The sequence below is a fragment of the Mauremys reevesii genome, linkage group 2 (assembly GCF_016161935.1).
Source record: "Mauremys reevesii isolate NIE-2019 linkage group 2, ASM1616193v1, whole genome shotgun sequence".
NCBI classification, from domain to species: Eukaryota; Metazoa; Chordata; order Testudines; family Geoemydidae; genus Mauremys; species Mauremys reevesii.
Window position 1 is genome coordinate 106,497,570 of NC_052624.1, and position 15,222 is coordinate 106,512,791.

Genomic DNA, 15,222 nt, shown 5'->3' on the forward strand with positions numbered 1-15,222 from the left:
GGATCATCAGTAGGTTTGTTTCTTAAATTCCAGTCAGAGAGTCAATTTATTTAAAATAATGGGGTGGGGGTTGGCACAGTTATCACTGAGGACCTAGCTGAAGACTGGAAAGTTGTTGAGTAAAAGCCTCAGTAGGAGTGGAGAGAAGGGGAGGCTGGCAACTAGACTAGCTGACAATATGCATTGGGAGTTGGAAAGATGTTGGGAATTGGGTTTAGGTTTAGCCCTGAATGTTGCAATGAGCTCCATGCAGATAGGCCCCTGCACGTGTATTTGGTCTCACTGCCTTCAATGGGGATCAGAGCAAGCAGAAAGATCCACCTTCACAGGCATCTCATTATCAACCTGGGAAAATGTAATGGGAGTGAAAAGGACCGTTGAAGACTAAATTGGTGAGACCAGAATATGGAGCAGACTGAGGAATTAAGGCTGAAAGGGTAATCAAGGTTCTTTTTTTTTTTAACTGAAAACAAACCTGGATGAATATACACATACAAATATATAGAGATACATGAATGAAGGAGGAATGGGTGAGCTGGCTCAGGAAACATAAAAAATCTGTCCCAAACCTTTGCCATCCACTGATGCAGACATAGAATTTTTGACTTTTTGGTACAAACTGTGCTGCAAATAATACTTCTTGTTTTCATTTTATATAAATATCTATACATAGATATAGGTGTAGACATATAAATGCACACAAATACATTTTCTAAAAAAGTATGATTGTATTTTCATTAAGAGTTCTTTTGAAATTCATGATGTTACATTTTGCTCACTTATTGGTTTCACTGTGTCCTCTACTAAATGTTGAATGTGTAGTTTACAGATCAGTTAAATAGTATATCTGTGTCCTGTGGCTGGTAAATATCTTCAGGTTTATATGTATGTCACATTTTTGCTCATCTACTTCATGCATCTTTACTGCCATCATTAATTATAAAATTGTTTTAAAATGACAGTAATGTTATACAGATGCCAATAAACTTCACTGCCAATGTTTAATTGTATCATAAAACTAAGCATGTCAGAAAGTTGAGGAATTTTCATAATAAAAAACTCTTAGAATTATAGTTCAGAATCTTACTTCAATTAATGTAATTACATCTAGTAGTAGCTTTTAGAAATACTGTACCTCAGCTGAAAGAAGAGCTTAATCTAAATTTAAAAATCCTGGAGATAATATTACAAATGCATTAAAACCTAAACAACAGCTTATACTTATTCTTATACATCGTGGCTCCAATAGTAGAACTGGTTTTCATTTTTGGCCCAAAGCTTGTAGTGATTCTATATGCTTTTACTGTGTTTCTACTTTGCTGGACCTCATTCACTGGACATTGATACTGGACCTGGTATGTTAGCAGCATAAGTTCCTTCAGGCACAGATATTGAACAGCATATGTGGTACTTGTACGAGATAGATTATTGCAATGTGTGAAATATTTCTTTTTCACTCACGAGAAAAATAATTAATGGTGAAATGTACCCTTGTGCAGCAAGGCAGAACAGGCCTATGAACTGTGTAATTCCACTTAAATCCCAAGACCTATGTCTTGCTTAAGTGGGCTGTAGTGAAACTTAAGTCATGCATAGGCTTTAGAGTTTAAGTGGGATTTAGTTAGTGCAACTTCATTCTAATGACCCGATCTTGGCAGGTGTTCAACACTCCAGTTCCCACTGCAGTCAGATGGAAATTGCTGGTACTCAACAACTCTCAGAATCTGGCTCTAGGTGTTCCACTGGACCTACATTATGTTCTCTAGTAATTAAAGATCTGGAATGTTATCATTATGTTATTACAGATTATCAAATGTTGCACACAGGTGAAGTGAATTCAGAGATGAAGAGCCCAGTCATCAATTATCACAATTAAATACGGCACAAATATTCCCAAACCGCCCCACAGTATGGAGGCAAATAACCCAACTTCTACAAATCACCATGACAAACTATCCTCACTCATGTCAGGGTATAGAACCTGTTTTAACTTGTCTGCTGCAGGCAGTTGTTTGACTAACTTGGGTTCCAGGCCTCTAAGGGTATGTCTACACAACAATTAAATATCCCCAGCTGGCCTAAGTCAGCTGACTCAGGCTGCAGAGCTGAAAATTTGTTGTGTAGACATTTGGGCTTGGGGTGCAGCCCAAGCTCTGGGACCCCATGATGGGGGAGGGTCCCAGAGCCCAGGCCCCAGTCTGACCCTGAACGTCTACACATCAATGTTTAGTCCTGCAGCCCAAGCGCCAGATTCAGCCGTGCCATGGGGGTTTTATTCCAGTGTAAATGTACCCTGGTAGATTATAGTGCTCAGCCAATTGAATCATTCTGCTGGTTACTTAGTATATCTTTTTACATTTTATTTTATTTGAGATAAAGAAAAAATAAAAGAACACCACATACAGGATCTTGGCCTCCTAACCACAGTTTAATGTGCAAATTACATAAATTCACCCAGCAGAATCATATGGCACAAAAATAGTTCACCGGTAGACAATTACCACAGCAGCAGCATAAACCCATCCCACTCTGCCTAAAGACTCATAACCTCAGCCTCCCCAGCAGCAAATCTTAGACTGTTTTAGTAACAAATGCTGACAGTCTCTTCCCACCACACCATCCTCACAGATCATTATGGTTTACAGAAAGCCAGCAACTCATGAAATGTTGAGAAAGGTGGCTAGCAAGCCAGTGTTTTGTTTGCATTGACTACAGCATAAAAAACATTTTCATTATCATCTGCAACAGTGACAATGATAAATAAGTTGTTATTAAGTCTAACCAATTATTCTAAAGCCATAAGCATCATCTATGGAGTGGGAGGCAGACTGATGATGAGTCTAACCTGCCTTAGCTCGTTTGCAGATTTGTTTTTTTTCACAGTAAAGGATTCTCTATCTGCTTTGCTGAAAATATCCATTGTTGTATGCAGTGACCTGACACAGAGCTCTGTGTAACTTTAAAAACTTGTCTCTCCCACCAACAGAAGCTGGTCCAATAAAAGACTTTACCCACCTTGTTTCTGAAAATATCCGGTGCCTCTAAGGTGATGTAGCCTGTGCTCTGGTTGCAGTCTAAAGGCAGGAAGCTGAGCCTCAATCTAGCATTATTAGCAAGATATTGAATAGAGCTTATCCAATACTATCAAAAAGTTTTGCAGGTTGATGTTTTATATGATTTCACTTCAACTGTGTTAACTTTTAGGATTTATTATGCTGCTGGGTGAATTTAGGTAAACTGTAAATATTTTCAGACAGCTGAGCTGACCACATAATGGAGAAAAATCTGAAAATATTTGGTCAAATACAAAGTGTGTTCTATATCGCTGTTTCCATGACCCTTCTGAGTTCTCATTCTGTAAATATACAAACTTTACTAACAGTAATGCTTGCAGAAAAATGAATTATGAGCTCAAATATATAAATATTTGCCAAATATGTTTTCCAATAATGTATTTGACTAGAATATTGAAATTCACACGGTGTTAGTTTAGTGTTGCCAACTCTCACAATTTTATCACAGGCTTTGTGATAACTGACATCTTCTGAAAATTCCAGCTCCTTAGCACTCATGATCTCAAGAGAATATCAGCTTTCATTTAAAATACAGCAAGTTTCTATCTCTCATGGTTGTGGAGAAAAACTTGAAAACATGCCCTCTAAAGCCTCCAAAACCAAACTCCAAGTAAACAAACCCAAAATATGGTGGTGGTGATGGTGGTGGGGTTTTAAATCTCAATAATTTTAAGACAATCTCATGGTTTTGTGGGCCTGTTTCTTGATTTTAAAATGCTTGGCATTGATTTGTTACATAATATCCACTCAGAAAACAGAGATAACTCCACTTGTCTTATGTCACTAAGCCCTGGTCTACACTAAGCTCGGGGGTCGAACTAGGGTACGCGAATTCAGCTACGTGAATAACGTAGCTGAATTCGAACTACCCTAGTTCGACTTACTTACCGTCCAGACGCCGCGGAAGCGAACTCCGCGGCTCCAAGGTTGACTCCGGCAACTCCTCCTGCCGCGGTGGAGTACCGGAGTTCGAACTAGCGCTTCCGGGGTTCGAACTATCGCGTCTAGATCAGACGCAATAGTTCGAACTACGAGCAGTCGAACTCGCTGCGTCAACCGTCCCGGTAAGTGTAAACGTACCCCAACTTATCCAACATGGATTTTAAAAATTGAACATTACAGCTGGCTGAAAATTTTCTGATGGAAATCTATTCCAGGTATATAAGGAAAATCAGGCAGGTATACAAGAAGGCTGGCTGGCTCATGTGAAACTGGTCAGCCTTCTTGCCTACCCACCAGCCAGCCAGACAATAGGCAGGTACATTGGCAGGAAAACAGGTAGGGACACTGGCCAGCTGACTGGCCAGCTAATTGGCAGCCCACCGGTCCTGCTTATGGCTGTCCATGGCTCCTCAGCTGCCTAGCCACTTTACTGGCTGTGTGGTTCCCCAGCTACCTGGCTTTGTGGTTTACCTGCTGGCCAGCTTCCTGGTGTCCTGGATGCTTGCTTGCTTTCCTGATTGCCAGCTACCCAGGTGCCTGGTCATCCAGCTGGAAGGTGGGCTGGCTGATGGTAGTCACGAAATAGAAAGATGGTCATCAAAACAAATTGCTATATTTTGTCAATAATTCTGCAATGTTGACAATTCATTTTGGTGCAAAAAGAAACGCAAACCAAAATTTTCCATGAAATGGAAATTCCCTTTTCTGGCCAGCTCTATTGAATATGAAATGTCACTGGGCCAGATTCTGTTACTCCTACTGAATAGAACTTTAGTCTATAACTTCAATGGCGTTTCTCATGGAGTAATGCATTACTCACCATGAATAAGGGCATCAGAATTAGGTCCATTATGAACTATTTCCCAGCTATTCAGACAAGAAAAAGCTACATGAAGGAATTCATGAATAATTTTGAATATGTGGGTCATATTTGCTTAAATTCACTATTTTTTTTTGAAGATTCCTTCCAGAAAACTCATTCAAAACATTTGTGGAGAATGAACACAGAAGGGGCTCTAACAGAGATAAAGCAAATTCAGTTTTGTATAGAGATCAACATTTATGGATATTTGTAAGGTGTTCTAGCTCAGCTCTAATCATTATAAACTCTTCTCTGTTAACAGACATAATTCCCAGTAGCTTGGGCAAGAAAGGACAGATGTACAGCAATGGGGTAACAGACCCTAAAGAAAAGTCTCACTCCAGGGTCTCAGCTCTACAAGCCACTCTGCATGGGTGGACTCAGTGCAAAGTCCCATTGACTTCAGTGGAGCGCCTCACATATCTAACGCTCTGACTGCATAGAGCAGTTTGAAGGACACTGGCCTAACACTGTAACAAGAAATTTAAAGCTTGTAGAATTTTCCTCTCTGTGCCCCCAAATAACCTATTTGAGTAACCTTATTGTGATAGAGTCTTCAGTAGCCAGGCAGCTTAGTGGCTAGATCATTAGTTGGGGAGGAGGGGTGAAGGGGGCCTGGCCTCTCCTTCTCCCTCAGGTCCGGGCCCAGGGTCCTGTGTTGCTCACCCCTAAACAGGGGAGATGGACCTTTCTCCCAGTCATGAGGAGAGCTGTTTTCCTGGGCTGCTGCCTATGCAAGTCCTTTTAGTTTGGGGCATGGTCCCGCTAGTCCAGTTTTCCTGCAGTTGGGGCTTGTCTGCAGGTTCCCTTTGGGAGAAGAAGACTTACTTGCCTCCAGTGGCTGCGTTGGCAGGTAAGTTGCTGGTCTGTGCCTTCAGGCAGGCACATAGAGAGATCCTGCCTCTTCACCAGTCAGCCCCTGACTGAGCCAGGCTCCCTTCTTTTCTTCCCGCTCCAGGCCTGGCATTGGCTGCAGGTATAATGGCATGGGACTGGCTGAATTGACAGGTGTTCTTTAACCCCGCTGTGCCTGGCTACAGTCTTTCTGCTCCTTCACTATTACATTTTATATATTTTCTCTCTTGACAAACAATGATCTGTGTATTTTAGTTATAAAAATCAAAAGCAGGAGTTGGTTTTTCTTAAAGTTCCATTTTCACAAGCATAGAGATTTGCTAAATTTTCTCTGTTTCCATTAGCAACTTTTTCACAAGAAAATTGAAAGGTGGATAAGGAACTGGTTAAAGGGGAGACTACAACGGGTCGTACTGAAAGGTGAACTGTCAGGCTGGAAGGAGGTTACTAGTGGAGTTCCTCAGGGATCAGTTTTGGGGCCAATCTTATTTAATCTTTTTATTACTGACCTTGGCACAAAAAGTGGGAATGTGCTAATAAATGATACAAAGCTGGGAGGTATTGCTAACACAGAGAAGGACCGGGATATCCTACAGGAAGATCTGGATGACCTTGTAAACTGGAGTAATAGTAATAGGATGAAATTTAATAGTGAAAAGTGCAAGGTCATGCATTTAGGGAGTAATAACAAGAATTTTAGTTATAAACTGGGGACACATCAGCTGGAAGTAACGGAGGAGGAGGAGGACCTCGGAGTATTGGTTGATCACAGAATGACTATGAGCCGCCAATGTGATATGGCCGTTAAAAAAGCTAATGGAGTTTTAGGATGCATCAGGCGAGGTATTTCCAGCAAAGATAAGGAGGTGTTAGTACCGTTGTACAAGGCATTGGTGAGACTTCATCTGGAATACTGTGTGCAGTTCTGGTCTCCCATGTTCAAGAAGGATGAATTCAAACTGGAACAGGTTCAGAGACGGGCTACTAGGATGATCCGAGGAATGGAAAACCTGTCTTATGAAAGGAGACTCAAAGAGCTTGGCTTGTTTAGCCTAACCAAAAGAAGGTTGAGGGGGGATCTGATTGCTCTTTATAAATATATCAGAGGGATAAATATTAGGGAGGGACAGGAATTATTTAAGCTAAGTACCAATGTGGACACAAGAACAAATGGATATAAACTGGACACTAGGAAGTTTAGACTTGAAATTAGATGAAGGTTTCTAACCATTAGAGGAGTGAAGTTCTGGAACAGCCTTCCAAGGGGGGTAGTGGAGGCAAAAGATCTATCTGGCTTTAAGACTAAGCTTGATAAGTTTATGGAGGGGATGGTATGATGGGATAGCCCAATTTTGGCAATTAATTTGGCAATTGACCTTTGATTATCAGCAGGTAAGTATGCCCAGTAGTCTGTGATGGGATGTTAGATGGGATGGGATCTGAGTTACTACAGAGAATTCTTTCCTGGGTGCTGGCTGGTGAGTCTTGCCCACATGCTCAGGGTTTAACTGTTCGCCATATTTGGGGTCGGGAAGGAATTTTCCTCCAGGGCAGATTGGCAGAGGCCCTGGAGGTTTTTTGCCTTCCTCTGCAGCATGGGACACGGGTTACTTGCTAGAGGATTCTCTGCAGCTTGAGGTCTTCAAACCACAATTTGGGGACTTCAATAACTCAGACATAGGTTAGGGGTTTGTTATAGAAGTGGATGGGTGAGATTCTGTGGCCTGCATTGTGCAGGAGGTCAGACTAGAAGATCATAATGGTCCCTTCTGACCTTAAAATCTATGAGTCTATAAAGTCTAATGCCACGTTATCCTGTGGAAAAAAGACTTTTAGAGATCATTGGAGGTTTCATTGCTTATACCAGCTCTCATAACCAGCACAACCAATAAAGAGTATTTGGAGATAAGAGCAGTACAGCCTTTATAGACCTTAGTGCAGATTAATATTCTTATAGCTCATTCATAAGACTGGAAAATGACATAAATAGATCCATTCTTAAGACAATGATTGTAAAAAGGATGGGAAATGGTACAATTCTATTCATTGTAATGTTATTTTCTGGCCTTCCAGGGTGAGGTTTAAAACTGTTGGCTAGTATGCTGAAGAAATATTGGTGAAATATTGGGTAAATGGCAAATATAGATTTCACCCATGATAATTAGGCTACTGGAGGAATAAAAGGATGAACCAGCCTCTTAGGCACTGACAGTCCCTATATTGGAGTACAGAAATGGGATGTGAAGGTTTGCATAGGAAAAGAGTCTCCACCCTGTCCCCTAATCATGGCCTCCCCAAGTCCCACCATTTTCTTCCTCCTTCGTATACAAAAGGGGAAAAAAGCACAGTCAAAGTCAAAATAATATTTACTGAAATTTTTTTGTAGTATCTACTCACCTCTAATAGTGACTAGAGAAATGTGGGTAGGGGAATTATTTCCAGAATAGTGACAAATTATCCAGTATCTAATATAGCAAGTATCCAGTATGTGTCTATTATAATATATTGCAAACCATATATATAAATCCACACATACACACTGTCAAGATGGTAAACAAGGGTAGGGTGGCATGAAGATTTTATTGCAATGAATTTGGCATCTCCACAGTATTCCCAATTCATGAAGTCATGGGTGAATTATTCAGTTTGTCTGAAACAAGTGCCAATAAAACATTTATACCACACCATCAGGTATGCTGTATATACCCCACATTTTACAGAAAAAAAAAAAAACAAAAAAAAACTATTGCAAAATAGATGTGAGAGTTTTCAAACCAACAAATTTATACAGTGGTATGCACAAAGAATTGGATAGACATGGCATGTAATCAAACATCACCAACTTCAGCATTGTTTTATTTACTTTAGGAGAATTAGTATCATGGAACAATGGAAATTTCTGAAGATGGCTTGCAATGCTGGCCTGTGACACACAAGGCAATTCACGGAAAGCCTATATTTATTTTGAACCCAGACAAAGAGAGAGATAGATAGATAGATAAAGACAGCAGGTGATTTTGAAGAAAACATGATTTCCCCAGCACTAAAATTTAAATTTCAAATTAATTTTAATCCAAGAGGGGTGGGATGGTTTCCTAGCAATTTCAATGCCAATGAAGGTAAACTTGATTTACAAATGCCTAAATAATATGAAATTCCCTACTGTTTAGATGGGTACATCTCTTCACATTGCCTTGGAAAGCTGCAATAAGAACTAATCAGCTTATTAGCTGAAAATGGATGTATGGCATAGCTTTCCATTTTTAGGTGAAACTGACATTTCAATGCATCACATCATCACATCATGTAACAACATGACAACCTGAAATGATAAAATGCCAGCTCTTGGCTGCATCGTTGAAGACAGAAAAAATATTTTGAGATTGAAAAATTGCTGCTGGGTTATACAGCAGTGAAAAAAAAAGAAAAAAAAAAGAAAAAAAAAAGACTTTTATTCTTTCTCCTAAGACATCCAGTAATGCCACCAGAACTATTGCTGAAGAAATCTGAAGGACTGGTGAATTTTTTTTTTCTTTTTAGCTGACTTTAGCAGTCCTTGTTGAACTAATCTGCTTTCCATTCCTGGCTTTCAGAATACAGAATCCAGAAAAGTAAAGAGAAAAGTTATAGCTTTCTTAAGGCTGTGATCAATGGCAGGGAAAAGGATGTCAATGATATTAAAAACTTAACTGTGAAATCTTTGGAAGATTCCTCATTCACTCTGACCTCAATCCTAATACACTGTAGTCAATGGAGCATGACTGGATCTGTTTACATTGGACCTAATACTGTGAGCTCACTGTGAACATATGATAGTGAGCCAATAGTTACATACTGGTTCCAATCCAAATCTTATTTTAGTCCCTTTGGCTTGCAAAATTCCAATTTGTTTCATAGTTCAGAATTACCTTTCTTTGAAATTCTTCTATATGCTTCACAATGGGTGTGTGTTCATTAATTTTCTGAAACCAGAAAAGTACAATTTCAATACATAGATTCATAGATTCATAGATTCTAGGACTGGAAGGGACCTCGAGAGGTCATCGAGTCCAGTCCCATGCCCTCATGGCAGGACAAAATACTGTCTAGACCATCCCTGATAGACATTTATCTAACCTACTCTTAAATATCTCCAGAGATGGAGATTCCACAATCTCCCTAGGCAATTTATTCCAGTGTTTAACCACCATGACAATTAGGAACTTTTTCCTAATGTCCAACCTAAACATCCCTTGCTCCAGTTTAAGCCCATTGCTTCTTGTTCTATCCTTAGAGGCTAAGGTGAACAAGTTTTCTCCCTCCTCCTGATGACACCCTTTTAGATACCTGAAAACTGCTCTCATGTCCCCTCTCCGTCTTCTCTTTTCCAAACTAAACAAACCCAATTCTTTCAGCCTTCCTTCATAGGTCATGTTCTCAAGACCTTAATCATTCTTGTTGCTCTTCTCTCCAATTTCTCCACATCTTTCTTGAAATGCGATGCCCAGACCTGGACACAATACTCCAGTTGAGGCCTAACCAGCGCAGAGTAGAGCGGAAGAATGACTTCTCATGTCTTGCTCAAAACACTCTGGTTAATGCATCCCAGAATCATGTTTGCTTTTTTTGCAACAGCATCACACCGTTGACTCATATTTAGCTTGTGGTCTACTATAACCTCTAGATCCCTTTCTGCCGTACTCCTTCCTAGACAGTCTCTTCCCATTCTGTATGTGTGAAACTGATTGTTCCTTTCTAAGTGGAGCACTTTGCATTTGTTTTTGTTAAACTTAATCCTGTTTACCTCAGACCATTTCTCCAATTTTTCCAGATCATTTTGAATTATGACCTTGTCCTCCAAAGCAGTTGCAATCCCTCCCAGTTTGGTATCATCTGCAAACTTAATAAGCATACTGTCTATGCCAATATCTAAGTCGTTGATGAAGATATTGAACAGAGCCGGTTCCAAAACAGACCCCTGCGGAACCCCACTCGTTATACCTTTCCAGCAGGATTGGGAACCATTAATAACTACTCTCTGAGTACGGTTATCCAGCCAGTTATGCACCCACCTTATAGTAGCCCCATCTAAATTGTATTTGCCTAGTTTATTGATAAGAATATCATGCGAGACCATATCAAATGCCTTACTGAAGTCTAGGTATACCACATCCACCGTTTCTCCCTTATCTACAAGACTCATTATCCTATCAAAGAAAGCTATCAGATTGGTTTAACATGATTTTTTCTTTACAAATCTATGCTGGATATTCCCTATCACCTTACCATCTTCTATTTGCAGATGATTTCCTTAATTACTTGCTCCATTATCTTTCCTGGCACAGAAGTTAAACTAACTGGTCTGTAGTTTCCTGGGTTGTTTTTATTTCCCTTTTTATAGGTGGGCACTATATTTGCCCTTTTCCAGTCTTCTGGAATCTCTCCCCGTCTTCCATGTTTTTCCAAAGATAATAGCTAGAGGCTCAGATACCTCCTCTATTAACTCCTTGAGTATTCTAGGATGCATTTCATCAGGCCCTGGTGACTTGCAATCATCTAACTTCTCTAAGTGATTTTTAACTTGTTCTTTTTTTATTTTATCTTCTAAACCTACCCCCTTCCCATTAGCATTCAGTATGTTAGGCATTTCTTCAGACTTCTCGGTGAAGACCAAAACAAAGAAGTCATTAAGCATCTCTGCCATTTCCAAAATTCCTGTTACTGTTTCTCCCTCCTCACTGAGCAGTGGTCCTACCCTGTCCTTGGTCTTCCTCTTGCTTCTAATGTATTGATAAAAAGTAGTCTTCTTTCTCTTTATTCCCATAGCTATTTTGAGCTCATTTTGTGCCTTTGCCTTTCTAATCTTGCCCCTGCACTCCTGTGTTGTTTGCCTATATTCATCCTTGGTAATCTGTCCTAGTTTCCATTTTGTATATGACTTCTTTTTATTGTTTAGATCATGCAAGATCTCATGGTTAAGCCAAGGTGGTCTTTTGCCACATTTTCTATCTTTCCTACCCAGCAGAATAGCTTGCTTTTGGGTCCTTAATAGTGTCCCTTTGAAAAACTGCCAACTCTCCTCAGTTGTTTTTCCCCTCAGTCTTGATTCCCATGGGACCTTACCTATCAGCTCTCTGAGCTTACCAAAATCCTCCTTCCTGAAATCCATTGTCTCTATTTTGCTGTACTCCCTTCTGCCCTTCCTTAGAACTGCAAACTCTATGATTTCATTATCACTTTCACCCAAGCTGCTTTCTACTTTCAAATTCTCAATGAGTTCCTCCCTATTTGTTAAAATCAAGTCTAGAACTGCTTCCCCCCTAGTAGCTTTTTCAACCTTCTGAAATAAAAAGTTGTCTGCAATGCAGTCCAAGAACTTATTGGATAGTCTGTGCCCCATGGTGTTATTTTCCCAACATATATCTGGATAGTTGAAGTCCCCCATCACCACCAAATCTTGGGCTTTGGATGATTTTGTTAGTTGTTTAAAAAAAGCCTGATCCACCTCTTCCACCTAGTTAGGTAGCCTGTAGTAAACTCCTAGCACGACATCACCCTTGTTTTTTTACCTCTTTTAGCCTAACCCAGTTTGATCCATACTTTGCAAGGGGTAAGGTGTGGGGTGCATTGGTGGTCCAGCTACTCTCCATGGGATTGTTACCACTCCTGACCCAAGTGGTTCACCAAATTTGAGGTGTTGTGGGTTGTTCCAGTTAGGAGAAATAGATGACAGAACCTGGTATTTTCTTTGATTCTATCTTGTTTATTTAGACAGATAACACATAAAGTTCTGTTTCCCTGAACAAAGAGGAATCAAACAGCAGGAGACAGTACTTTTCCTCTCTGTTCCAAGCCTGTCTCCCAGCCAGTCCTTTGGGCCCCAAAAGCTCTCTCTCTTTTAGCTTTCTCCCATGGGCCATATGACCAACACTTCTGTTACTATCTGCTTGGCTTGCTGGCCCCTTCTGTCTCTGTCTCACATCCACACAGACAAAGCCACCAATCCAAGACTTTGGCCCTGCACTTGCTAACAATGCCCTGGGAAACACCGATGGCCACCTGGTTCAGCTTCCACTCTACCCTGACTTATAGAAAAAAAACCTGAGTATTATTGCAGCTGTTTCAGTCACCTGGTTACAATGACTTCTTTACATTTATCCTTAATGAAAGGTGATAGTTACAACCAACCCATAACAAGGGCATGAGTTACTGCAGAATGAGTTCTCTCTTCATAGTTTGAAGAATGTTTTGGGGCAGTGGTGCTCAGGAGAGCCCTGGCAACAAGATTTCTGTAGGAGTCATTCTATCAAGATACTATTGATAGCCTGTCCCGACTGTGCAGCAGTGCAAAGGGAAGGGATCCCCAGGCTGATGGTTCTTGGCACCCCCTTGGATGTGCAGGGAGATTGGGTTGAACTCTCCACCTCTTCCACAGATAGTAACCCCTTCTGGCCCAAAAGAACAATGAGAAGGAATTACCGTAAATTGAAATTAACAGAGCTTGCACTCACTTATGTGAAAAACTGTCAATAGTGAACAAACTTCTAATTCTCCACATTCTCTGACACAAGTTATTCTTGCACTTGATCATTTTTAACCTCTATTATTTTACCAGAATTTAAGATATTTGTATTGTCATAATTCAAGAAAAGCTCAGTCCCATACTGCACACATTTTCAATACTTCAGTCCCTTATTAGTGCCTATCACACCTATTCTGGATGTGCTACAAATTTGCCCTTGCCATCTTCCTGCTTATCTCTAATTGAGTTTATCTGTTTTATTTTAAAATGCAGTTAGCAGGCCTTTACTAAAAAGCTATGCTCCCAGAATCAAGATATGATCAATCATGATAATGTTTTCACTTTGCCTTTGAAAACCATAAATATAATCCAGAAGAGTATCCATAGTGCTTTATGTTTTATAAGAATTTTATTATTCAAGAACATCCAATGGGCATCATCTATTGATCTACCTAGTAAAACACCTATCGCTGTGGCATCTGGTGCTGTGCAGCAATACAAAACACTAAAATACAATACACTGAAGATTTTTGAAAATTTGTTAGTTGAGTTTATTTCTAATTTGAAAATAATAGTCTGTTTTCTTAATCCTTTAAAACATTGCCAGTATTTCAACTTCTCAGAGGCATTTATAAATGCTCAGAGAACAAATTTGTAATCTCCATTAGTGTTTCATTAGAATTAGCCTGTGAATACTAGCAAATTTCAGCTTTTCTTTCCACTAGTGGAAATGCAGACTAACTTCACATTTCCTGCCTTTCCTTTCACAGCAGGTAGTTTTCTTTGATGATGTACTTTGTACAACAGTGATTGTATTTAGGCTGGTAAAATTAAAGCAATCAGTGATCTGTATTTTAAACAGTGAGTGGCAGCAGTATAGATAATTGTAGGTGGTAAAATGGGAGACTTGTATAGCACAAACTCCATTCCAGTTTATTGGCAGTATAGAAATTTTGGTATTATAACAAGCTGTTTCCATTGCAGGATTGTTGAATTATGGCAACTGATGTAAGGCTCAGCTGTCAGAACATTTGTATCAAAGTTACTGCAGCAGCAACCACAGCAGCAAAATGAAAAAACAAACAAACAAAAAACAGGGAAAATAAATTTAACACAGGCTTAACAACTGTATTGTGGGGGGGAACCCCTAGGAGTAATAGCGTAACAGATTTACTATGCTGACTGGGTGAGTGACTGTTTCTTTGCGCACCAACCAACGACCTCTGGGGTATGTCTACACTGCAGCTGGGAACAGGCTTCCCAGCACAGGTACACAGACACACGCTAGCTCTGATTGAGCTATTGTACTAAAAGTAGAAGTGTGGCCATACTCACCAAGGTGGCGGTTTGGGCTAGCTTCCCAATGCGTATCCAGGAGCGAGGGGGTGATGTACTTGGGCAACTGCAGAATATAACACCCTAACGGGTGGGGCTCTTCCCAGATGTGAAGTATCATTGCCTGTCTCAGGAACTAACACTGCAAAGAAACTCCGGGGGCATATCTCTGGTTCCTAAATGGGAAAAAGAAAAAAACGTTTGATAACTGCAAAAGCACCACCCAAAAGGGAGCTGCCTCTTTACCCTCCTCCTGTAATCCAGTGATATGTTTCTGTGCTTTACTGATCTTGTCCCTACATCATTGTCAGTGTCTGCAACAATAGCGATTTTATTGTGAGCCTCATGATATATCCTGTTCTCTTAAAGCCCCCAGCTCCTGGAGTCAAATGGAATCTCTGTTTTCATTTTAAAAAATGGTTCCTGAGTAAAACTTGAAAATAGGAACCAAATGCTCCCGAAAGACATAAAAGCCAGAAGGCAAATAAAAAGAACCTAAAATATTATTTTAAGAAATGACTTTTGGGGGGGCCTGACTCAACCTTTTGGCCAAATAGTATTATGGCATTCTGCCTGCTTGTGCTCATCCATCAATAAGTAGACCACAAGGTCATATTGCAATAGAAAGCTAAATCCAGAGCAGTGAAGATTAC

At 40.1% G+C, this 15,222-nt stretch overlaps 1 long non-coding RNA gene across 1 annotated transcript in view; it reads left to right on the forward strand.

The window, feature by feature from the left end:
* LOC120398579 overlaps positions 1-5,177 on the forward strand; it is a 186,357-nt gene extending 181,180 nt beyond the window's left edge. Inside the window, exon 6 of the long non-coding RNA XR_005594549.1 lies at positions 5,141-5,177. This is a non-coding gene — a long non-coding RNA (uncharacterized LOC120398579). The remainder of the gene's footprint in view (positions 1-5,140) is intronic.
* The last annotated feature ends 10,045 nt before the right edge of the window (positions 5,178-15,222 follow it).